General features: G+C 51.6%; 1 protein-coding gene and 1 long non-coding RNA gene across 2 annotated transcripts in view; one reads left to right on the forward strand and one right to left on the reverse strand.

Moving 5' to 3' along the window:
- Positions 1-24,347, forward strand: part of LRFN2 (leucine rich repeat and fibronectin type III domain containing 2) — a 179,086-nt gene that overhangs the window by 54,913 nt on the left and 99,826 nt on the right. The window lies entirely within an intron of this gene.
- Positions 1,741-5,033, reverse strand: LOC113598874 (uncharacterized). The gene is made up of 3 exons (XR_003419629.2): positions 4,916-5,033; positions 3,803-3,944; positions 1,741-2,273 (listed from the first exon to the last, which is right to left on the reverse strand). It is a non-coding gene; the product is annotated as an uncharacterized LOC113598874 (long non-coding RNA).

Below are 24,347 nucleotides of genomic sequence, written 5' to 3' on the forward strand. Positions count from 1 at the left end.
CGCCACAGAAACGCGCCCAAAAGATGTGTTCTTGGATGTTCTCTGGCAGCCCCCGGTCTTCACAATATGGCCCCAAGTGGAAAGCATCCAAATGCTCGCCAGCAGCGGGCAGGATACTGGACGGCAAAGCAGGGACAGTCTGAAGTTGCATCGCACCCTGTGTGAGACTCTCATGGATGCAGCCTCCTGACACAGGAAAAAAGCCAGACAGGAGAGAATACAGACTGCGGGCTTCCATTTGTGTAAATTACAGAAACAGATGCCAGATCAGAGGTCCACATAGTAGCTACCTTTGTGGGAGGGACTGGGCAGGGGCAAGAGGGGCCTCTAGTGGGGGTGGGGGTGGTTCTGTGTCTGGTTCTGAGTGCCGGTTCCCTGTATGTGTTTATTTGGGCAAATTTGTTGAGCTTGTGATATGTGGACTTTCCTCTATGTGTCTTATATTTTAACAAACATTCCCCTCTCTGCCCACCTCCCCAAAAGGAGTGAGGTTTGGAGCAACCTTGCAAACAGTGGTGACAGTAACCCATGCTGGGAACTCAGAGGTAGCAGCAGGGGAGGAAGCAGAAGGGAATTTGGTGGGGGTCCGGCTGGGTTTGGGGTGGTGCGGGCAGTCAGGAGCAGATGTGAATGGGGTACCGGGAGTGTGCACTGGGGCTAGGGCCGGGTGAGCAGGTCCCCCAGGCGGAGTACAGACAGTAATAGAACAGCCGGTAGAGGGTGGGGTCCTGGGGGCACCAGGGTTCAGGGGCGAGCAGAGGGGTGGTCAGAAGGAGAGGATAAAACCTCAGAGGAGGTTTCATGGAGAGCATGGTCAATGTCAAGGTCACATGTTGCAGAGAGGCCAAGCATCCTCATTGTGACCATCATCTCCACCACCTTCTTCCAGGACTTTCCTCTCATACCACATTACTGTCCAGTCCCCATCTGCTGTTCCAAACCTCACTGCCTGCCCTCAGCCCCCACATTAATGGGGGCCCTTTTTCATTTCCAGAACTGCTCCTGAGCCAGGGCTCCCCTGTCCTGTTCTCGTGCACTTTATTGTTGCACCCCAAATGTAGAACTTCACATTCATCCCTGTTAGACTCCACCTGTCTGTGTAAGCCACAGGGGCAGGTAAAGAAAGGGGACGCTTCCCTGCACGGGCTGGGGGTTTATGTTCAGGTGGCCCGGAGTCCAGGGTCCGGGTGGAGCAGGCAGCTGGCACCCCATAGAGAGAGACCATCTTTGCTTGAGTTCCTTCTGTATCAACTACCCCTGGGCCTGCTAGTTCCTCATGTTACAGCAAGTATGTGGCCTGTCACATTCACCCATAGGGACCATATGTAACTTCTAACCAGGGAAATAAGGGAAGATTTGTAAGCAAATGAAAATCTATGCTTCTCTTCAGGGTATCTGTGGCATGAAATTAGGAAGTTCATAAAAATAATAAGAATACTTCGAATTAGAGTAATAATAATAGCTACCCTGTATTGAAACTCACTGCGTGCCAGGCACCGGGCCACGCGTGCACATAGGTGATCTGATCAAATTGTCACATCTCCCCCGTGGGGTGCATCCAATTATTACTCCCATTTTATGGCTGGGGATATTGAAGCAGAGAGAGGTTCACTACCTGACCCAGAGTCACTCAGCTAGTAAGTGGCAGAGCTGGGAGTGGAGCCCAGACAGCTCAAACTCTCCACCACCTTTCATGAAATATCATTAGCAAGGTGAACACAGAGAGCAGGGGCAGAAACTATGTATAATGTAAATCCATCAGGCCCTTTATTTTGGGTTTAAAATGTACAACTTGATGGCTTGGCAGCAGATTTATTTCCTTTCTATATTCCATTTGGTTTAAGCAAATATTAAAATGAGTTACATTTCCCTTAAGCCCACATTGACCAACTCCGGGAAAAAAAATGTGGATAGCTGGGCGCACAAATGTAGGGGGGCAATAAATATCATGCTTTATTTTATTTCCACTGCCATAAATCTGACCCTGAGCCCCCACCTCACACTGATGTGGGAATTTCTGTTTCTGTCACAATTGGAACTTTCCATTCTCTTCTGCCCAGGGTTGTGCAAAGGTCCTGGGGTCCTTTGAAGTGCCAACTGACTTCCCACCTCTTTTCAGTGCCTTCAGAGTTGCTCTGCTCTGCCATCCACCCTTCAGAGCACTGCAAATAATTTCATCATTAAGTTCACACTTTTTTTCTTTTTCTAAAATAGATAGAAAGGGCAGTGACCTCAGCATCTTTTATTTTCCATCCTGAGAACATCCCTGAGGTCTGGAAAAAAGAAAAAGGGGAGAGGGAAAATCAAGACAAATTAGCAGGTGTATGCCCACGGGGAGCCCCTGCTTACTGGAGGAGCAAGAGCCATCCATGCAGTGCCTTCCCCAGACACGCAAATGAACTAAGCCCAGAATATATCCTGGAGGCGGTGGGAATGGAGGTAGGGGTGCAACTGGTTGGATAACCATTTTAGGAGGCTTCCTGGAGGATCCACAGGGGAGAATTCCTGCAGAGAGGATCGGACAGCTCAGAAGATCCTGCCTGCCCCTTGGAAGACTGTGAGCCCAGGGCCCTCAGCCTCTGGAGTGAGCTGTGCCTCTTTGGTGGGGTTCCACACTGGCCCCCCAGTATAGCAGCAGCAGGACAGATGGGAGGCATCTCCTTCCCCCCAGAGGAGTTCCCAGACAAAGCAAGGTAGACAGAAGCCTGGTCTCCCAGGATCTGAGCACCAGAGTCAACCAGCCCAGGGGTGCCTGGGTGACTCAGTCAGCTGAGTGTCCAACTTCGGCTCAGGTCATGATATCACAGTTCGAAGGTTCCAGCACCGCATCAGGCTCTCTGCTGTCAGCACACAGCCTGCCTCGGATCCTCTGCACCCTACTTCTGTCCGCCTGTCCCTCCCTTCCTCTGCTCCTCTGCCCCCCTCCTCCTCCCTCCTCTGCCTCCCTGCCCCCCTCCCTTCCTTCTCCCTCCCCCGAGCACATGTGCGTGTGTTCCCTCTCTCTCTCCCTCTCTCTCTCAAAGCTAAATAAACATTGAAAAAAAAGTTTAGAGTCATCTAGTCCAGCTTCCTCCTCACTTCTGCCTTGAAGGGCTGGGAAAGGTGCGCCTGCCTGCTGGTTCCCATGACCACAGCGCGTCAGGGGTCCCTGTGCTTCTATGCCTCCCTGCATTTGCCTGCTCTGCCTGGTGCCCCTGGGCGGCTCCACCTTGGCCAGATGGGGCTGGAGATGCCACCGGGGATCTTTGTCATATTCGAGCTTAAGGGTTGGCAATGGGAAATTAAAGGTGTCCTTTAAGATAACTCTTTTTTGAAAATTTCTTTAAAAAGCTAGGATATGATGTAGGGGTTATTTGAGATCTGGCACGAGAGAAGACTGGATTTCCATCCCAGCTTTCGTCCTAACCAGCTGTGTGACCTTGGGCTGGGCAGGCACCTCTCTGAGACTCCCATTTTCTCCTCCATGGATGGGAACAACAGTCACTCCATAGGATTATGAGCTCATGTGTTTAAAACACTTGCAGTTATTAACCGCATATGGTAGCTATTATAGTTACGATTATCATTATGCCTGGTGGGCCGAAGGTTCCTCGATCTCCTTTATATGACCCAGACTACAAACTGGACCTGGCCCAAAATCTAGACTCTAACTATGTAGTTTCAAATGCCCTAAGGTGTTTTTGTTTTAATTAATTTAAAAATAGCATCATTAAGCAATCATTAATGGGTAGAATAATTTATAGCATAAGATCTTCAAACTCTTCTCAAGTACAATATGGCACATTTCTCTTTAATCACTTACATATTCACTGTGTCTGCAGCCAGGTGTATATTAGTTCTCTTTCTAAATCATCTGGAAATCGAGCTTCCTATTCTTATTTCAGGTTGGCACATCATCTGTAGTGGCTCAGACCTTTTCCTTCCGTAACTGGAGGCTCCGGGTCCTGGAAAGAGTCCAGTTTTATGGTTAGAAAGATCTGATTTCAAATTCTGACTTTGCTATTTGCTAGCTGTGTGGCTGTAGATAAATTTCTTAACCTCTCTGAGCCTCTTTATCTCCCTGTGCATAACAGTATATCACCTCATAGATGATGGGGCCAATCAAATAAAATGAAATTTGCATCCCTCTGGTTTAGAATAAACATCAATGGCTGTTGGCGTCTTTCTTTTCATTTTTCTCCCATATTCATACCTTGGGCTGTTCTGGAATATTGCGTTGGTGGACAAGAGGCTGGAAAAGTAAGCCTTAGCTTGATTGTACTTCTAGACCTTTCCTTCAGGCAGCTTCTAGAGAACTGCTTTCCGGTACAGAGGAGGTCAACTTTCATTTTACTTTTAAGGACGAGTGAAATACCCATTTTCCAAAGGAATTCCTAAAAGTGCTGCAGACCAGCTATAACTGGTCCTGCACACAGGGGTCCTTTCCTTAGCCACCACTGGTGTCACAGCCTTGTCTCCCTGAGTTTCTGCTGACAAATCCAAGTTTACGCCCTCAGCGGAACAGAGCATCGAAGACAAAACATTGAATGAAAGTTTGTTTTTTTTTTCCTCTTGATGGAGATACATGGCCTTCATCAGAACTGTGCTCACCTCCCCTTCCTGCAGCCCCTCCTTGCCAACAACACAAAACCCAATGCTGTTGTTGATAGAACAGGGACCTGGGCCAACCTGCAGACCACTTGGACTGCGTTCTTGCCTTTGATTCCTGCTTCGGGGCTGTGTGGGCTCTCAGAGATCATTCCTGTGGGAGAGGAGTCCCAGATCTTTAATGGTGGGATATAAGGCAGTGAGGATGATGGCTAGGGAAGATGGGGGCGGGGGATGTCCTTCTCAGCCCTTTTCAGGTCACCCAGCCTAGGCCTTGACTGATCCTGTCTACAGATGGACCTGGTGCTGGACAGACCTAGATTTGAACCTGGCTGTACCCTCTCCTGAGTATGTGATGCTAGGAACACTGCTTTCACGTCCCGGGTATCAATGTGCCAACCCCCTAGTGCAGGATAAACATTGGCGGGTGTTAGTCCCCTTCTTGTCCCCATCTATCACATTTTATTGGTTTCATCTGTAAAGCATGGGCTGAGTGGTTCCTGAAGCCTGGGGTTGAGGACACGGTCGTGTGCAGGGAGAAGAGGAGTAGCAGGAGCTTGGGTAGGGATCTTCTGGTCCAGTCATTCAACACGTCTTCAGAGTGGCTGGGTGCTCCGGGGGCTGTTGATGACACGGGAAGAGCTGGCCTTGACCTCATAATGGACGGGAGAGGTCAGATGGGGGAAAGTAAACGCTGTGATGGGGGGGACCCTGTGGGCTCAGGAGCAGGGCAGAGAGCCCTAGCCAGTGTGAGGAACAAGTGTGCTAAAGACAAGTTGGTTATGAGATCCACTCAAGCTGCCTTCCTGGGAGAACAGGCTAGAGAAGGCTGTTGTATTCTGTCTTTGCCAAGGTTTGTTTTGTGGCCCCTTTGAGTACTATAAAAGGGTTTTAATTTGGCTTCCATGGCTTGGAATGACCCCTTCTGCTCCCTGGGAAAAGGCGGCCATACTGTGGTTTTGAGACTAACCCTGGACCACACTGCCTGGGTTCAAGCCCCCTTTCCATCACGTTGCACCTGCGTGTAGATGACCTCTCTGAAGAAGGCTGGTTTCCCTCCTCTGCACCATGGGCATCCTCCATGCAGAGATCATTCTACATGCAGTGCTCAGAACAGCGCCTGGCTTCCAGCAATGGAAACAGTGCTGTTGTTAAACCAGGAGCATCTTGAGGCCTGGGGCCCCGATCCCTCCCTCTTCCCAGCAGGGTCCTTGTGCCTACATGCTCAGTATCCTTGTGGGTTTAAGATGGTGACTTTTAGCTGGTCCTTGGAGGGGTAAATTTTAACACACAGAGATGGAGAGGAGACAGATGGCGGGCAGGACGGGTGGAGGCAGTGCAGAGTAGGGGGCAGTCTCGGGGGCAAAGGGCCAGGGCCAGAGAAAACCAAGACTGTGCAGGAGGTAACAGCAAGGGCTTCTGGGTGGAGGTCTGACAGTGTAGGAAGCCTGGGAGAGCAGGTGGTCTTCCTGGAGGAGGTGAGATGGGTCAACTGGCATAAGGGAAAAGTGGAAAGAGGAAGGAGTCACCGGAAAAGCCAGTGAGCGTTCGTAAATCTCAGTTCCCTCCGCTCATAAAGTTGTGCAGATGCATTTTTCTGTCAGTTTTATATTAACATTTACATAACAAGTAGATTGAGAGATGGCATTATTTACATATATATGGAGGCCGGCTGGAACTGGGGATCCTCACGCCTGTACATGACGTTTTATTGATTAATAAATTAGACATTTACAGATCAGGCACAAATCAAATGCATCCATTTCAGACACCCATCAGGTGCAAATGAATGTAAATTGGCGGCCTCATTTGCATACGGAAAGCAAACCACTTAGTTGTCATTTGTCATAGGCACCCTTGAGAGTCTGTAATTTGCCTTGTGGGGCCAGCCAGCAGCAGGGCCACCCCTGTGCTCTGGGTGCTTTCAGAGACTGGCAAGAGGTGGCCTGTGCAACGCTCCTGTCTTCAGCTCCCCCTCCCCAGTCACCAGCATCGTCCTGGAGGTGGGCTGTGGAGCCTCGCTGGGGCCCTTGCCTTGTCACAGAATCAGAGTCTGGGTGGCCTGAACCGGAAGAAATCTGGAAGTCCATCTACACCAGTCCTGTATTTTACAGATGGTGAACTGAAGTCCAGAGAGGGGAAGTGACTTGCCTCAGGTCACACAGCCATGCGGGCACTGTGTCAGGACTGTGTCAGAACCCAGTTCTCCTTACCCCAAGTGCAGTACTTTGTGATGCCATTATGGCTCTTCCTCACAGGAAAGAGAAGAACAAAGGCTGTAGCTTCTAGAACCATTGCCTCCTGATTCCATTTCCTGGAGCAGCACCTGGGTGTGGGGGGAAGGGGGGGTTCAGGAGAAGGATGAACTGCTATTCTCAGGCTGAGCTTGTTGGCAAGTCTCTGCCAATGCCCGATTTCAGGGCGCCTGGAAGCCCCTCGCCCCTGACAGTATTTCCCCCACCGTGCTCTGACTCCCCACACTCTTTTACTGACAGAAAGGGCGTTTCATTAGGTAAGAAAAGATAGTTTAAAGGCTGGCTGGTCTGGAGAGAGAAGGTGAGCAGAAGAGCCTTGGTCCCCTGCCTGGGTGAGAGTCAGGCCCCTGAGAATGATGGAAAAGGCACAGAAGGGGCGCACCAGAGGCCAAACTTCACCTCCTTCACAATCGAAGAGAGCAATGGGCTGCAAGGACGTTACATGTGGTAAGGCTGGGGGTTCCATTCGGGGGAGAGGGAGGAGGCTGACCCGTGAGGCCAGTTACCAAGACACCCGAGGAGTGAGTGGGCTGGAGAAGGCAACCAGCTCATCTGTCCTGTAATGGGACACCTGTTGGAGGCAGGACAATGGCTGAGTTGACCCCAGTAGGATTTTTCTGTGTATTTAAATTTTTTTTAACCTTTATTTATTTGTGAGACAGAGAGAGACAGAGCATGAACAGGGGAGGGTCAGAGAGAGGGAGACCCAGAATCTGAAACAGGCTCCAGGCTCTGAGCTGTCAGCACAGAGCCTGACGCGGGGCTAGAACTCACGGACCGCGAGATCATGACCTGAGCCGAAGTCAGACGCTTAACTGACTGAGCCACCCAGGCGCCCCGCTGTGTATTTAAATCTGCATGTGTTTTTGGCAGGTTAGGATATCAAGGTTTGGAGGTGGTTTTATTAAAAAAATTTTTTCTCTCCTGTGTGATAAGAAAACAGGTGAATGGGGACGTTATCCTCAGGTTTCCTGTACCCATCACTTACAATTATGAGGAAAACAGTGTGTGATTTTCCTAGAACTTCTGGGAAGTGACACAGGACTTGGGCTGACCTTCCTAGCCCCTTTTCTGGTCCGTCACAGCCTTTATACCACAAACCCAGCAGGGGAGCAGTGAGAAGGAGCAGCCTGGAGGCCCGGTTTGTGTCTAACCCGCTCTGTGACCTGGGGCCAGGCAACTCACCTTTCCATGCTGTCTGTGGAAACAGAAGGTATTCGAATTTCTTCAAGGCCACGGGATTTGCATTCCTGCCCTGTTGTGAGAGGGGCTTGGCCCAGTTATGTGATTGTCTGTGGCTCCAGGAAACAGGGTCGGCGGTAGAACCTAGCTGCGTTCCAGCGCCTGGTCCCAGCATGGCACACAGCTGGTGCTGCACGGACTGAACTATTATTCAGTGTCTCTGGTCAAAGAAAGTCTTGTTATGCTGACTCCTCCTGAGGGCTATTGGTGATAAAGCACCCAAAGATCCTTCAGTAACTTAAAGCACTAAAAACAGGGAGGCGGTGGGGGCCGGGGAAGGTGGCCTCAGTTCAGTGACTCCGTATGATTGTCCTTCCCTAACCTGAGCTGAGGCCCAGGGTTAGGGTGCCTCCTGAGCCCTTGTAAAATGCACTGGTGGAGAGTTCAGTGGGCGATGCCATCGAGGGGCTCCATGAAGAAGCAAAACTGGGGGTCAGAGTCCTCAGTGGCCATTCAGAGAGAGGATGAGGAGGGGTTCACATCCCAGATACAGAGCACTTATTGAGCACCTACTGTGTGCCAGGCTACATTCACAGATCTTACCACATTTGTTCACCCTGGCCTTCAAAAGGCCCTTGGAGCCTCTGAAGCAGTAAGTAGCACAGTAACAAAAGTGGTAAAATGTGCCTAAAAGGTTATCCGTGCAGAGACTCGCCGGGTCCTAGTGCCCTTTGACGGGCTTGGTCTCCTTAACGTCGCTCAGAGGGCAAGCCCAATCCTGTGCCTGCTCTCCCCTGGTCGGTTCCAGACCATTATGCGCACATTCAGTGGGGCCCCATGCTGGACACTTCTCGCCCATTGCACAAAGCTGAGAGAAGCAGACAGGAGGCAGGGCTCAGGGAAAGCATCCTAGGCTCCCACCCCGGATTCTGTTTCCTCTAAATACTGTGGGTTCCCCCATAGATGCTGCCACCTTTCTAAGCCAGTGGTTTTCAGAGTGTCGTGCCCAGAAGATTCCTGGGCCCCACTCACAAGAGCTCGAAAGCAGTGAAGGCCAGGGGCCCAGGGATTCTGACGCAGGTACACATGACCTTCACACGACTCCCTTGCTGGCAGGCTTGCTTGGCTTGCACCCCGGCTTCCGGTGGTGAAGTGGGTCACCGCAGCTTAAGCGGGAGGGAAGGGCGGGTGGACGGGGCTGTGGGCCTCCCAGGGCTCTGTGCAGCCGGGACCTCCCTGTTTCATCTGACTCCCCATGGGAGCACACGCTCACACACCTCTATTCTCTGCTTCAGGTGGCAGGCTGGCGCCTTTGGCCTTCTTTTCTGGCAAAATTGGCTGGACTCAGCCTTTTGGCTCCCTCTGCTCCCTCTCGGAGTACCGGATTCCCTTGGTCATTGCCCACCTGACTCACCTTCCTGGGCACCCTCTAGGCCCCGCCCGACTTGCGCCCTCCTTGCAGACTGGCCAGGTGGCCCTCTGGTACCATTTAGTTTTCCCTTGTTTCTTTCTGTAGCCGTGGGCTTACCTCAGCCTCCTCCCCAGCAGGATCTCCCAGCATGCCTTGAGGCTGGCGACCGCCCCCACCCCCCACCTCCCACGGCTCCCTCTACCGGGAGGACCCATCTGCTCTAGAGGCTCCTTGATTTTCCTGCGCCTCCATTGACTGAGTAGCACTGCACTACCCCATGAAGAGTCCCTCTTTTCCTTCCGGTCTTAGGGGATGTGGCCTTCGTCCCCAAGATACTCAACATACTCCTCTGCTAGCCCATTTCACAGATGAAAAACCTAGGCTCAGGGAGAATGGAACGCCCCCTTCGTCTCCCAGTGGGGCTCTGTCTGGAAAGTGGGGGAGCTTTGCTAGTGGCCCCTTGCGAGCTGAGTCCCCGGTTCCCCCAGCCCCAGGCGGTGACCTTCCCTCTCCAACAGGGTCTTTATTTTGTTCCTTCCTTGATGTGAGAAATTGAAAGGAGGCAGGTCAAGGTGAACCCGCCCTTGATTCAGCACACAGTTGAATCTCCCCGTCTGGACACCTCTATGCACCCTGTCCTCCCTGCCATGACACCCCGGCCTCAACGTCCCTCAAGGGCAGAGTCCCGGAGCATCTTGTTGCTGTTTTGTGAATCTCGAATGATAATTATATGTATAAAATTCGACTGCTTAAACCGTTCAGGATTAATCGGCACCAACACACAGAAATGCGCCTTGCCTGTAATTAGCGATTCCCTGGCAAATGCATTTTGCAAAATAGCACTTGATTTTAATAACAGGCTGTTAGTATTAGAACACTGTGCCCATTTTATTTCAAATTGTCAAAGCAGCCCCCTCTCTCTGGCCACCCCAGCCTCCACCCGCAGGTGCCTGAGATCCTGGTTGGGGGCCTGGCGCCCTCCGGGAAAGGTGTCTTGGTGATGTCCTCCTCTGCGCCCCTCTGAACAGCTCCACCCCCAGCAGGGGCCCCCCAGTCACAGCTGCTGCCTGGCGGTGTGAGTGTCTCAGCACTGTCTTGGCGATTCTTCCCCTCCCCCTCTCCTCCATGGGCACTTGCACTTCCACTGCCCCTGTTTCTCTCTCTCCCCTCCCTCTGGCTCCAAGGTCCCCTCTGACTCCAGTTCTGTCTCTCTCCAGGGGCAGTGGCTCCACATCTCCGAAAGCCTCGGTGTGGGTTCCCTACCTGCCGCCCTCCACTCCTCACTGCCTCTCTAATTCCTTCTCCCTTCTCTGCTCTGTTGGCTTCCATGCATGTGGCAGGATGCTTGGGTCCCTGGTGGCTGAGCCCTGACCCTCTGAGGATTTTCCATCCTGGGGGTGGGGGGTGGAAGGGAGATGGAGTGGGGGCTCTGAGCTGGTGGCCAAGCATCTGCCTGGATGACCTGGTCACACCAGGCCAGGGATGGGCAGAGGGGGCAGGCTCAGCTGCGGCCACTGCCTGCCCCTCCTGCTCCTGCGGCCACCCTGCCCCAGCCTCCAGAGACCCCCGTCCTTGCCGGCACCACTGTGTCAGCACAAAGTACAGGAACAGCCGTGACCGAGGGACCTTCTTAGGAGGGTGAGGAGTGAAAGGACAGGAAGTCCAAAGTGCCTCTGGGTGGCTCAGACAGAAGGCTGGGTGGCGGGGTGTGCCTCAAACCCTGCAGAGGAGGCAAGGAAAGGGGGTCCCTCCAGTGCGAGCATGATCCCAGGTTTTCCCTTCTCCCCTACCCACACAACTGACCCTCCTCCCATTTTCCCACAACCACCCGGTTGCCCAGGCTGGAGACCAAAGCATGATCCCTGCCCCTCCCCCTTAGCCCGTACCCAAAACTGCCCCTCTTCCTCTGCACTCCTTTCTCCATCCCATTACCATGGCTATCAGTCAGCAATGTGGCAGCATCTCTTCCTGGCTGGCCTTCCTGCCTCCTGCTAACCGTTTTCGCGGCTACCAGAGGGTTCTGGCTTAAAGCCAAAGCCACGTCTCATTGCCACACTACTTAAAATCCTGCCATGGGTCTCTGTCACCTCAGCATAAGGCCCAAACTCCTGTACCTGGCCCGCCTGCCCTTGGAACCTCATCTCCTCACCTGTCCCTTTCTATGCAGGTACACCAGACTGTTCCCAGGACCGCCAAGCCTTTGTGTATGCTGTTCCCTCTGCCTAGAATGCCCTTCTCTGTCCCTTCTCCTCTGAAAAATCCCAGTGCCCAGAACAGTACTTGGCACACACTATATGCTCAGTTAGTGTGTTTTGAATGAATGATATATCTTACCCATCACCTAGCCGCAGTTCAAATGTTTCCTCCTCTGGGAAGCCTTTCCTACCCACCCTAGATTTACCTGCATCTCCTGTGTGCTATCTGGACACCATTAATGTGTCACTTTTCTGCCTGAAATAAAAACAGACCTGTTGTATTTGTCTGCTATTGCGGAGTAACAAAGACTCAAACCCAGTGGCAGAAAGCAGTGGCATTGAGCTGGGCTTGACAGAGAGACTCAGCCAGGGTAACTCTGCTCCCTGTCTCTCTTCCTACATGTGGACCTGTGGGCTAGCCCAGGTGCAGTCTTGTCATGGCAGTGGCAGAAGCACAAGAAGGCAAGAGGGACTTTAAGGTCTCTTAACGCCCAGCCTTGAGGCTGACACATCATTCTATCTTATTCTGTTGGCCAAAGCAAGTCTCATGGTCAGATCCAAAGCCAAGGATGGGGCAATATACTTGCCCCTTTTTGGGAGGCACTTGAAAGTCTTTCGGCAAAGAACATGAATGTGGGTGGGGGTTGGGTGGGCAGATTTGGACCCACACCAAGGCTTGAATTCCCATCTCCCTGCTTATTCATATGGAGAGTCATTTCACCTCTCAGAACCTGTTTCCTTATTTTTCAAGGGCTCTTATGGGAATTAGAATAATGCATTCATTCACACAGTGCATATCTCTTGAGCACCTACTATGTGTCAGACCCTGTCCTAAGTACTGAAAATATAGCAATGAATAAGATTGATAATACATGTAGAATGCTGAGTCTTGCCCAGAAAGCAAGCTCCCTTCCCTCTCCCCTGCCCTGCAGAGGTGGTACCAGTGCCCTGACTGGTGCCCTGATTGGTTCCCCGTGGTCAGGCCTTGCCTACACGTCTACCTGCATCCTGCTACTGTTCCTCTGGAACTGCTCAGGGCAGTCCCCCTGAGGGTGCTGGGCTCTGCTCCTCCTGGGCTCTCCACTTCCACTCTTTCTGCCTGTAATACCCTCACCCCCCTTCACTTAACCCTGCCTGTTCCCTGGCCTCATCTGGGACACCAGTTACTCTAGTGAGTAACGCTCACCACACTGTGCTGTAACATGGTAAACCTTCCAGGGCTGACCTGCTTGGCTTCACGTCCTCAGAGCCTGGAACACAGCAGGCACTCAGTGCTCATACTGGGGGAAGGAGAGACTAAATGGATGGATGGGTGTATCCTGAAGAGTCTTGTGTCTCGCAGGCTCACAGAGGGTGGCTTGTGGAGCCAGCAGGGAAAGACAGAAAATGATGCCAGCTGCCTGTCCTCAAGCATTTACTAAGTGCTTGCCTTAGCCTGTGCTCGGGAATGTGTCGGACCAAGACACTGCCCCTGTTTGACATGTGCACTCAGTAGATCATCCAGGGAGGGCAGCTGAGTAGGGCATGCCAGTGTATAATCAGGCTGCCCAGACTCTGATTCACTCACTTCCCCTGTGTCTGTGTTTCCCTCTGGAAAGTGGGATTATAACAACACTTGTTTCATAGGGGTGTTGGAAGAGTTGACTGAACAAAAAGTTTATTGGTCACCAACTATGTGCCAGGCACTGGAGAACGCAGGGAACAAAATGGTATCTTAGCACCAGGCTGAGTTCATGGTGCACAGTCTGCATTCACCATTGCCCCTGCCATCACCTAGTCCAGCCCTGTCATTTGACAGATGAAGAAACGGAGGCCCAGAGAGGGTAAGGCATTGACCCAAGGTCACACAGCAAATTAAGGATGGGATTGATAGTAGAAACCAAGTTGCCTGATGCCCAAGCGAGGCTCTTTGTACTTTACCTCCCGTTTCTCCTTGGAAAAGGGACAGCCGGGAGATGAGGGGTCTACAAAATGGGGGCAGAAGACAAGAGGAAGACTGGTCGGATCTGCCTTTGCTCCCTCTCAGTGCTCGTGGACCTTGATTGATTCAATTTCTGTTGTCATCGCCCAATTGTCCGCACTAATGGAGCAGAGATAATCCTGAAGTGCAGCTAATCCCATAACCTGTTCTTCCCAACTCCGCCGCACATATATCCTGCCATCCTGTGTGTGCCGCTGGCCGGTGTGTGTGAGCAGAGCTGGCTGACTGACCTCACTAATTAGGCTTTGCACAGATTGATATTGAAATGAGTCTGCGCTCCTGTGAGTGCACCTGCTCAGGTGGTTGGGAGGCGTCCTGGGCAGGAGATTCTGGTTGGGATGAAGGTGCCCCGAGATGAGCAGAGAAATCCACATGCAAAGTTGCTGCCACAGGTGGGAAGGGGTTTAAGAACCTCCCCTTCCCTTGTCCAGGGTCTGTGTCAGAGAGTGGGGCCCAATGCCCTGCCTGGTGTGAAACACACATGAAGCAGCGTGATTTTTGTCCTAAGCATCTGAGATTGGATTCGTGGAGAGGTGTGCATTTTAGGAGCCCATCCTGAACTTTCCCTGTCTTGCAGACCTTGGTTCTCCACTCAGAACCACTTCTTCATTCCCTGCTGCATCACAGGGCAGGGCTAACGTGGTTCTCACCGCTTGGTAGTGTGTCTTTGACTTGACAGGTCTTTTGAAGACCACGTGTCAATTCAGTTGAATGGATTCAGGCCCGGGATTTGGGGCACTTGTAATCTGGCAGTGGGGAGGGAGGGGGAATGAGAGGGGGAATGAGAGGAGATGGCTCCTTATTACATCCCAGTACCTGGGTGACACAGTCAAAGAGCTGTCCTTTCCCGCAGGGGCTGATTTCTAGATCTAGAGCGTATGTACTGCCTGAGCAGGGACTTTTTTTCTGGTTTATACCCCAGTGTATCCCAAGTGCCCAGAAATGGGCCTGGCACAAAGCAGCCATACAATGACAACGGTTGGGGAAGAAGTGAAGACCCCATCACGGGAGATGGTGTTTCTAGTCCCAGGGTCCTTAGGTCCCAGCTCTTAGATGAGGAGCTCCAGACTCCTGCGGGTGTTTTCCCGAGAGGACCCAGTGAACAAGGCTCATCCCCGGTCACTCAGTGGAGACTGTGCCTCTCCTGGCCACCCCGTAGTCCTGCAGGAACCTAGAGACTTGAGTGGGAACAGGCCAGGACCAGCGTGTAGGGTGCATGAGTGGCAACTGTAGGTGAGAGAGGTCAGCAAGACCACCGTCTGGAAGATGCTAGGGGGAGAAACCCTTTGACAGGTTATTGCCTAATAAGGAAAACAGGTGGCATGACCATGATGCCTGCCAATTAGATCAGGTGATCCCCAGGGCACCTGTGTGGCTTAGTTGGTTAAGCGTCTGACTTCGGCTCAGAACTGCGGCTCAGGTCATGATCTCACAGTTTGCGGGTTTGAGCCCCCCTTTAGGCTCTTGGGCTGACAGCTCAGAGCTGGGAGTCTGCTTCAGGTTCTGTGTCTCCCTTTCTCTCTGTGCCCCTCCCCCACTTGTGCCCTGTCTCTCTCTGTCTCTCAAAAGTGAATAAACATAAAAAAAATTTTTTTAATGTAATAAATTTTAAAAAATAAAGTAAAAAATCAGGTGATCCCTTCATGCCTACAGATTAAATCAGATGTGTGTGTTTAAAGCTTCCTTGGCTGCCTCCTAACAGCCGAAATCTGCATCTTTTCTCTCAGCCATTGTCCTTGGTTCTGAATCTTTGTGGATATTTTAGTCCCTATGAAGTCTGCTAGGTGACCCTCCCAGGCTCGACTTGGAATAAATGATTTTGGCGCAGACACGAAACCAGGGCTGAGGTTTACTCAGCATCTATGGGGACCTTCATAAGCCTCAGAAGGTTTATGCACCTTCTCTCATGGAGGGGGAGGAAAGCAGACACTCAGACAGACCTTGCTAAGTCGTCATTTCCAGCTGCCCCAGCCTGGAGGTGCCCCCACCGGGTTTCTTAGTTTGGGTTCCAGCAGAAGCAGACCTGGAGACCAGGATTTGGGTGTCAGCAGTTTATCTGGGAGGTTGGCTTAGGGCACACTGGTGGGTGGGGATGGAAGGATGGAAAGGAAGGGAGGGAGGAATGTAAGGCAGGGCAGGAAACATAGCCAATAAAAGCTGGGTTTTCAAGTCACTTACCCCTGGTGGCAAATTGAGCTAATTCCACTGGGGACCCCTGGGATTCAGTGTAGTCTCAGATTTGTGCCACCTGAGAGGATGAGTGGGCTGGGGTATTTATACCCTACTCTAGGTGGGGAGGGGGGTATTGGTGAACACCCCTTGTGCTGGGGAGTGCTGATTCCCCGGCACTTTGGGCCCACCATGAGGGCAAGCAAAGTGACTCCAGTACAGAGAAGCCCTCAGGTAGAAAGACACAGGTGCTGGCAGCTGGGAGTTGGACACATCATGGAAAGGGTGAGGGTTATGGGCAGACCAGCCCCCCACATCTGCCACACAGGGCTTCAGACCTCAGCGGGCGTGACCCTCAAGTTCACACCTTTTGCACCAAATCTCACATTCTGTTCATTTTTCTTTGGGGGCTACTGTTTCCAGGGATAAGATCAGCCGCACGGTTTCCAATCTGGAGGTCTTTCCAACATGCAGTTGAGGAAAGAGACACTAGCCACAGTGCATACGAAATTCCCCAGCCGGCTTCCCCAAGCCTCTCCCAGAGTCCCCTTCCCCCTCTTCACTCAGTGTGTTTCGAAAAAGCAAGCTCTTTTTAGCATGTGGTGAGTGAGGCCAAATTAGGAAGGTAAGGCTGAAGTAAAAATAAACTCACTTAAGCGTGCCCAAAATAAATGGCTTTTGGATTATCTGCCGTTTTGGATTATGCCATCCCCACGGAGAGTGACCATGAGTGCTGGGTTCACCTGCTGTAGGCTGGGGCTGCCGGGTGGCTAGGCAGAGTGGGCTGCTGCTGAGGAGTTCTAGAGATGGGGCCTCTAGCCAGGGACAGGATGGGGGCGGGGGCTGCATATGGGAAAAGAGACGAGCTTGGGAAAGGGGGACTGATTAGCAGCTCTTTCCTCAATCTGCTGCTTCTCCAGAAGTTCATGGGTATTATGAGGGTGTGAGGAGAGAGAAATGAAAGAGTCATGTGGTCAGGTGAGTTTGAAAAATGCTGGTATGGCCAAAGTTGCAAGTTTATTTACTGCAGGACTTCTCAGGTCCTTTACCACGCAGGTCAGCATTGTGATTTTCCAAAAAAGGAATATGAGCCTGCAGGTATGCAGGTGTATACGTGCATGTATATGTATGTATATTTTGCTTTTGCCAAAGCTGTTTGGATAATGGGACTCTTTCCTTCATGTAGAGTTCTTAGGACTTGTGTGAGTACCCTGTGGAACGTTCTTTGGGAATGCCGTTTGGCATTTTTCCAGAACTTTCTCATACCCAGTCCTTGTCAGATCCTATTAAAAGCAGAAAACAGAAAACTCATCACTTCTCAGTTTCGGATCCTCAAGTTTCCCCAGGCCTGTTGGATGATGCTCAGACTCCTTTAGCCTGGCATGCTGGACCCCCATGACCTGGTCAGGTCTGCTTCTCCTGGTGGCTCCCCTAGGAGCCCTGAGCTTCCAGACCTGTGGACTTTTGCATGCCTGCTCTCTCTTGGGAAGGTCCTCTCTCTAACCCCTTCTGTTTGGTGAGCTCCTGTTCATGTTTCAAACCTCAGCCCAGACATCACTTTGGAAAAGTTTTCCTTGACCTTACTGCCATCTAAAATGAGCCTTCCTGACCACCCTTAAAATTGCAGCACCTGACCGCAGGGCTCCTTGTTCCCCTCCCTGCTTTATTTCTCTCCTTGGCACTTAGCACCTCTGCACAGATTATGACATTACCATATCTGTTCTGTTTCTCAATTGTGGTCTGTCTTCTGCCTTCAGAATGTTGGCTCCATGAGGGCAGGGATCAGTGTCCATGCTGTTGTCTGTTTGCAGGGCCTGGCACACAGTAGGTGCTCCAAAATATTTGTTAAATGAGAGACGATGATACGTACTTCCTCAGCTGTTCTGCTTTGGTATCTTTTTATAAAAATATTTATTTAATTTTGAAAGAGAAGTGGGGAGGGGTAGGGAGAGAGGGAGACAGAGGATCTGAAGCAGGGTCTGAACTGACAGCAGTGAGCCCACTGTGGGGCTCAAACTCAGGAACCTTGAGATCTCTGACCTGAGCTGAAGTTGGATGCTCAACCAGCTGAGCCACCCAGGTGCCCCTCTGCCTCAATATCTTAAATGCATATTATTATCAAACACATGGGCTTGCAAACAAGTAATTGTCATGGTGCCCTGCCTCTCAGGCACACTGGCTTCTCCAGGGCACCTGCTCTGGGACCCTCCTCTGTGTCCCCATCAGTTGATAAGTCCCTGCCACTAAGGACATACAAAACAAATGCCCCTTACAAGCACCAGTCACAGTGTTTATAAACAGAGAAGCCAGCCTTCCTCCTGGCTAAGGTGGGGGACAAGGGACTGCATTTTGCAGGCCCTGACTCTGTCCAGCCCAGGGGCCTCTCTTTTTACTTCACTCTCATCTCCCAGCTGACAGTTGTTGGCTGGAGTTGATTTCTTCCTACTCGAAAAAGTGGTGAGGATTTTCTCTCCCCCTTTTTCTCGGCATTAAGGACAGGGCCGTGGCTTCCTCTCAGTGGGTCTTTCTTGTCCCAAGGTAGCTCAGAAAATGGGTCCAGAAAGCTGTGGGGCCATGGTGGGGTCTCAGAAGGAATCTGGGTTGTGCTGTGTTCATTTTCAGTGTGGCTGAATCTGACTCTGTTGAAGACAGAGCTGAATGGGGCCCAGAGGTCCTCAGACTAGAGTCTGACAAGCCAGGAGGGCGGGGCCGGCTGGCCTGGGGTGCAGACAGACAGACAGGGTGTGTCTGCAATACTGAAGGGACTACTACAGTATTTCATTGCATCTAAGTCTCCTTTGATTAAAAGATGGACTGTTATTTTTTGTGTCCTTAGGAAAGAAATGTTGCTGCTGATTAAACTTTGACGTGGCATTGACTGTAAGGTGTATCCCGATTTCAGAGATGTTCTGTAAACATTTTAGGATTGAGGGAATGTGGCCTTGTTATCGCAGGAAGCGGGGGTGGGCGGCTGGGGGAGGTGGGCAGCAGGAAGTTAAGTACGCCCCTGGGCACAGGACACATAGCATCACGATTGTCCTTTGCTGCCCATAAGTAAAATTGTGCAGAGTCAGGTCTCCTGGTGGGGGCTTGGCATGCACTGGGAACTGGGCTGGGGCAGGGATTTCCCTGCTTTAATGATCCGGGTCCTAAATCCAGAAATCTGACTTCAGTTAGAATCCTCTTCCCTTAGGAGCTCTAATTTTTTTTTTTAAGTCTGTCTATTTATTTTGAGAGAGAGAGAGAGCAGGAGAGGGGCAGAGAGAGAGAGGAAGAGAGAGAATCCCAAGCAGACTCCATGCTCAGCGCAGAGCCCGACGCAGGGCTCGAACCCAAGAACAATGAGATCATGACCTGAGATGGAATCAAAAGCCAGACGCCCAACCGACTGAACCACCCAGGTGCCCCAGGAGCTCTATTGGCTTTGCAGTTCTGAAACGCCACTTCTGGCTGCTCACCCACCCGCTTTGCCCTCCTCTGTGTGGAGCCTCCCTCCTTGGCCTCCTCTCCCCTGCCTTTCTGCTCCTTCCTCATCCTTTTCCTCTGTGTCTCCACCTGCCCTCCTTTCTTGTCAGTGACAGTTGTAATTATTGAAACCTATACCCCTTGCATCTCTCCTTTAAAAAGACCCTGCCTATTCCTGGGAAACCTTGGACCGTGGTAGCAGAAATCCTTTCTTCTCCCTCGTCCCCATCCTCCCCCGCCTGGACCGACCGCCACATCACCACCCCACGCCTGGTTCTCCGTCACCCTGTTGGTGGCTTCTCCCTTTCCAGTTTGTCCCACGTGCTTCCTGAAACACCTGTCATGCCTCCTCTCAGAAACCTACTGCGCCTCTCTCTGGCCTGGTATCTCACAGACAGGCTGATGCAGGGCACAGCACTCGCCCCGGAGGCACGTGGCCTGGGATCGGATCCCCTAACCCACTACCAGCTGCGTGACTGGGGGCAAGTTACAAACCCTCCTGCTGGCTCAGCTCCCTGCGGATAACAAGGCCAGGTCCCCTTGATTCTAACATCTTTATTTTAACATCTCTGAAACTGGGACGCCTCCTACAATCTATGGCATGTCAAAGTTTAATTAGCAGTGATCTTTCTTTCTTAGGGATATCAAAACAGTTTATCTTCTAATCTACAGAGCCTTAGATTTGATGAAATGTTATAATGCCTACCTCAAGGGTTGTGAGTGCTAAGTTGGCTAACAGGAAAAATTCTGTGCACGGCCCCTGGCACACAGTGGGGACCTCGTAAATGTTATTACTATTGGCACCAGAGTAAACTCTGACCTTCGTGTCTCCTGAGAGTCTTCCCTCATTGTCCCCACTAGTGGCCATGGTTACTGCCCTCTGTGCCCTCCTGCATCAGACCCTCTTTGGCCTTTTTCCCTCTGGTCTTGCCCCTCCCCCTCCGTTGGACCCCCTCTTTACCCATAGTGCTCTACCCTTCCTTTTTACCAGCAGGGGTGCCTGGCCACACTCTGCTGGCCCTTCCAGATCTGTAGTTAGCCTCGCCCCATCCAGCACTGACCTGGGTATTCGTACTGTTTTCCTCTATTTCCCCTGTGTAAGTCTCGCCTTCCCAGTGTTCCTTGGAACTGAGAGCGCTGCACTCTGCCAGCCACCGGGCTGGCCAGGAAACGACCATCAAAGTGCCCACCCAGTCTGAAAGAGCATCCCTATCCGCCCTTGACCCTGTTCTCATTGCCTCCAGCACGTAACCCAGCCTGTCATTCTGGGTGTGTATCTGCTGGTTTATTGTTGGCTTCCCCTGTGAGAATGCAAACCCCCTGGGACCACAGCCTGATGTTCTCACTCATCACTATGCCCCAGCAGTGAGCCCTAGCCAAGGACAGGCATGATGGAGGTGCTCAATTAATGTTTGTGGGATTACTGTGAACGTTCTTATTCACCAACTGGTTTGTGGGCCAAAGGAGGGCACAGGGTTTTGGGTGGTGGTGGCAGGGTGGCTCAGCTTTTTGCAGACTGAGGCTCAATGATCAGGAAAGAGACGGGGGTTCCAGACAACCAAGGGGAGTCCCCAACTGGGTGGGGGTCCCCGGCTTTTCCTGGCTTGATGGTACATAAGGAAACCTGGGCCCAAGAAGTCAAATTCTGGGCCCTAAGTATGTGGCTTTCAAACTTCTTTGACAGAGTTCCATGGTGACACATGCGGTTCCCCTCACACACACGTGAACGCTCACCCTTTACTCTGAGCTGCACGCTTTAGTTTCTGTGCCATTTTATTCCACTCTCTGCTCTTTCGTTATGTTTTAAGGCCAGTTTGACCCACTACACTGAGTTTATAACCCACAAATGGGTGTCCCAGAGCTACTGAGTGTGGAAGGTGACTGTGACCGCAAGTTTGCTGGACGCAAAGCCTGTGTTCTTTCCGGTGAGCGGTCCTGCCTGGGAAGATAGCTACAGAAACTCACGTGTATTAAGAGAACAAGATTATTCTGGGAAATTAAGTGGGAGGTCCTATCAGAGCTCAGGAAGGAAGTTCTGTGGGTGTGTCATTCCTGGCTGGGTCATTCGGGAAGAGGGAGCCCACTTCGCCGGTGGTAGGCACTCTGAAAGTTTTGTGGACTAAATGGGGGAGTGGGCGAATGAATGGACGAATAACCCCCTTTCCCACACACCTCCAGCACAGCCCCTTCAGGGGAAGGAGAATATGCCACCCTGGTTGCCATGGTCCTGAGAAGGAAAGGATGTCAAAGTCCTGGCAGGGAAGGACCCCTGGGGATCGTCTTGTCCACCCCACCATTGCACAGATGTGGGCACTGAGGTCCAGAGAGGAGACGTGGAGCATCTGAGATCATGCTGTGGTCACTGAAGGAGCGGGGCGGGCCTACCGTGTGCTGGCTCCCAGGCCAGAGCTGAGTCCAGGCTTTGGAGTCCGGAATACAGTGCCCTCTGCCATGAATATTACTATTAGTTATGGCAGCATCTTTGGGCATTTCTGCAGCACTAAGTTCATGACAAGCAGGGCATCAAGTGCCTTACGGGTACTAAGTCATTCACTCCTCATGCAAACCCTATAGAGTAGGCACCCTTATTAACCTCTGGAGAGGAAAGTGAGGCACAGAGCAAGCCACTTGCTCAAGGTTGTGGTAGAGCAGGGATTTGACTCTAAATGGGCTCTGGAGCCGTGCTGCTGGAGGCTTGGGTGGGGGGAAACAGGCTGTCTGGGCACAGGCAAAATAGCCAAGTCCTCTCAGGTGGATGGTCAGCACCCCTGCAGTTCAGGCGCCTTGGAAAGCCCCCACACCTCCTGTGTGGCTGATGGTGCAGCTGACAGTTGGGGGCTGTGGGGTGGGGACAGGCAGAGGGGGGCCGTCGAGGAGGGCAGGACAGGATGGATGGACAGGAGGCTGAAGCTGGCTCTGCCCTGTCCCTGTGGCATGTCCTCAGGCAGGAGAAACCATCACTGTTAACAATCATAAAATGGTAGTAGGTGCCAGCACTGTGCATGGGTGATCAGATCTAAGCCTAGGAGGAAGTGGGGGCAGACCGGGGAGGTAACTAGCCCAAGGTGACAGCAGGGGAAGGGACAGAGCCAGGCGTGGGTGCCAACTCGACCCAACTGCAGAGCCCTGCTATCACCCCTGTGCTGTACTTCAGGGAATGGCCTTCTCCATGCCTCAGTTTCTCACCTCTCCGGTGAAAAGAGAGGCTCCCACCTTGACTATTACAATACCTGTCACCTGTTTAAAAAACATGCACGTTTGTTAGCTATTATTTAAAAAAAATTTTTTTTAATGTTTATTCATTTTTGAGAGAGAGAGACAGAGACAGAATGTGAGCGGGAGAGGAGCAGAGAGGGGAGGAGACACAGAATCCGAAGCAGGCTCCAGGCTCTGAGCTGTCAGCAACGAGCCTGACGCGGGGCTCGAACTCACAGACTACAAAATCACGACCTAAGCTGAAGTTGGATGCTTCACCGACTGAGCCACCCAGGCACCCTGTTAGCTATTTATTATTCATCTCATTGTCATCATGGTGTCAGAATCCCAACGCCTGACTCTGAGTTGTGACTTAAGGGTTAAACAGATTCAGATAGAATCTGAGACTTTTCAGGGTCGAGGGCCTGGGCATTTTGTGAGCAGATCATTCAGAATCCACTAAAGGCCTGACAAAGAGACAAGTCAACACAAAACAAGATGTCACCAGCATTTCTTGGCACTTGTGATGGGCCAGGCATTGGGCGAGGCATTTTTCTCCTTTATGTCCTAATATTCCATCAAAACAATAAGTGAGAAACATCAACTCTGCCCAGTCTTCAGATGAGAAAACTAAGGTTGTTCAGAGGGTCTCAACTGCTCGCCCTTAAAAGAGGCCGTTTGGCACTGAGGCCGAGAGCAGGGACTCTTCAAGGACCCCACCCTCAGTCTGCCTCAGTTCTGGAAGCTGGAGCCTGTCTCAGCAAGCCAGCGTGAAGATTAAATGAGATACTGTGTGTTCAGGATTTAGCGTGTGTCTGACACAGGCGAGGCTCTCAATAAGCAATAGTCATTGAAATCCCCACCTGTGTTTTCTTAGGGTCTAGAGGACGGGGAATAAATCCCTCTCTAGATCATGAACTAAACCAGGGCAATATCAGTCCGGCCTGGGGAATGGTTGGGCACATCAGTGAGCATTTATGAAGAGCCTACTACGTGCAAGCTGAGTCCAGGCTATTTCAGTGCAGCAGAGACGTGGAGTGGAGCCGTGTAGGCGTCGAGCCCTGGCTTGTGACTCTCAAGTTCAGGGCTCGGGGAGCTGACACACAATCAGTACCATTTACTCACCCTTACCTGGATTATCAGTGCGATGCTTTCTAAATTAATGGTGGTCCTTGATCTGTGTAGTGCTTTATAATTTGTGAACAATGTTCCCCCTTTAAAGGATAGGACTTAGAAACTCTGTGGTCTTTTCCTTTCAGCTTTCCATCCCTGCCGGGCAAATTAGGGACAGATAGTCCCATCTGGCATCTGACAAAGCTGAGGCTCAGACAGTGGAAGTGAGTCGCCCAAATTGTCGAGACTGGTTGCTGGGAGTGTGGGGGCTGGAACTCTGATCTCCTGATCAAAGAATTCTCTCCACCGCATCCTGGGCTCCTTCTCCAAGGGAGACATGGCTGACCCCAGCCTGGGGGACAGTGACTTCTTGGAAGATGGGCTGGGACAGCATGACTCAACAGTTGGGGGCAAACGGTGCAATTTGCAAGGCATGCGGGGACGCACATGGGGAGCTCCAGCATGCTGGCACCTTCCCAGGGACCAGACACAGTCTTACTCGAAATCCCAAACACCAACTGAACGAAATACCCGTTAAGCTTGGAGAGTAGCTCCGGGCTGTACTCCTGCCCTAGCTACATAATTTTAGAATATGCAGGATGCAGGTTTGGCTCCAGTGTGCACTGTTTCTGGGGGTATTTTTTTTTTAATAGTTCCATTCATGCTTCAGAGAGCTAGCAGATTCATTCTGGTCAGAGCTCTGCCTTCAGTCGAAGCTCCTGTGCACATATCCACAGGAGCAGAGAACAAAAATGCACCTGGATGGTTTTTATTCAAGTTGGCAGTTGTCTGGA

This window comes from Acinonyx jubatus, chromosome B2 (genome assembly GCF_027475565.1).
Source record: "Acinonyx jubatus isolate Ajub_Pintada_27869175 chromosome B2, VMU_Ajub_asm_v1.0, whole genome shotgun sequence".
In the NCBI taxonomy this organism is placed as follows: Eukaryota; Metazoa; Chordata; class Mammalia; order Carnivora; family Felidae; genus Acinonyx; species Acinonyx jubatus.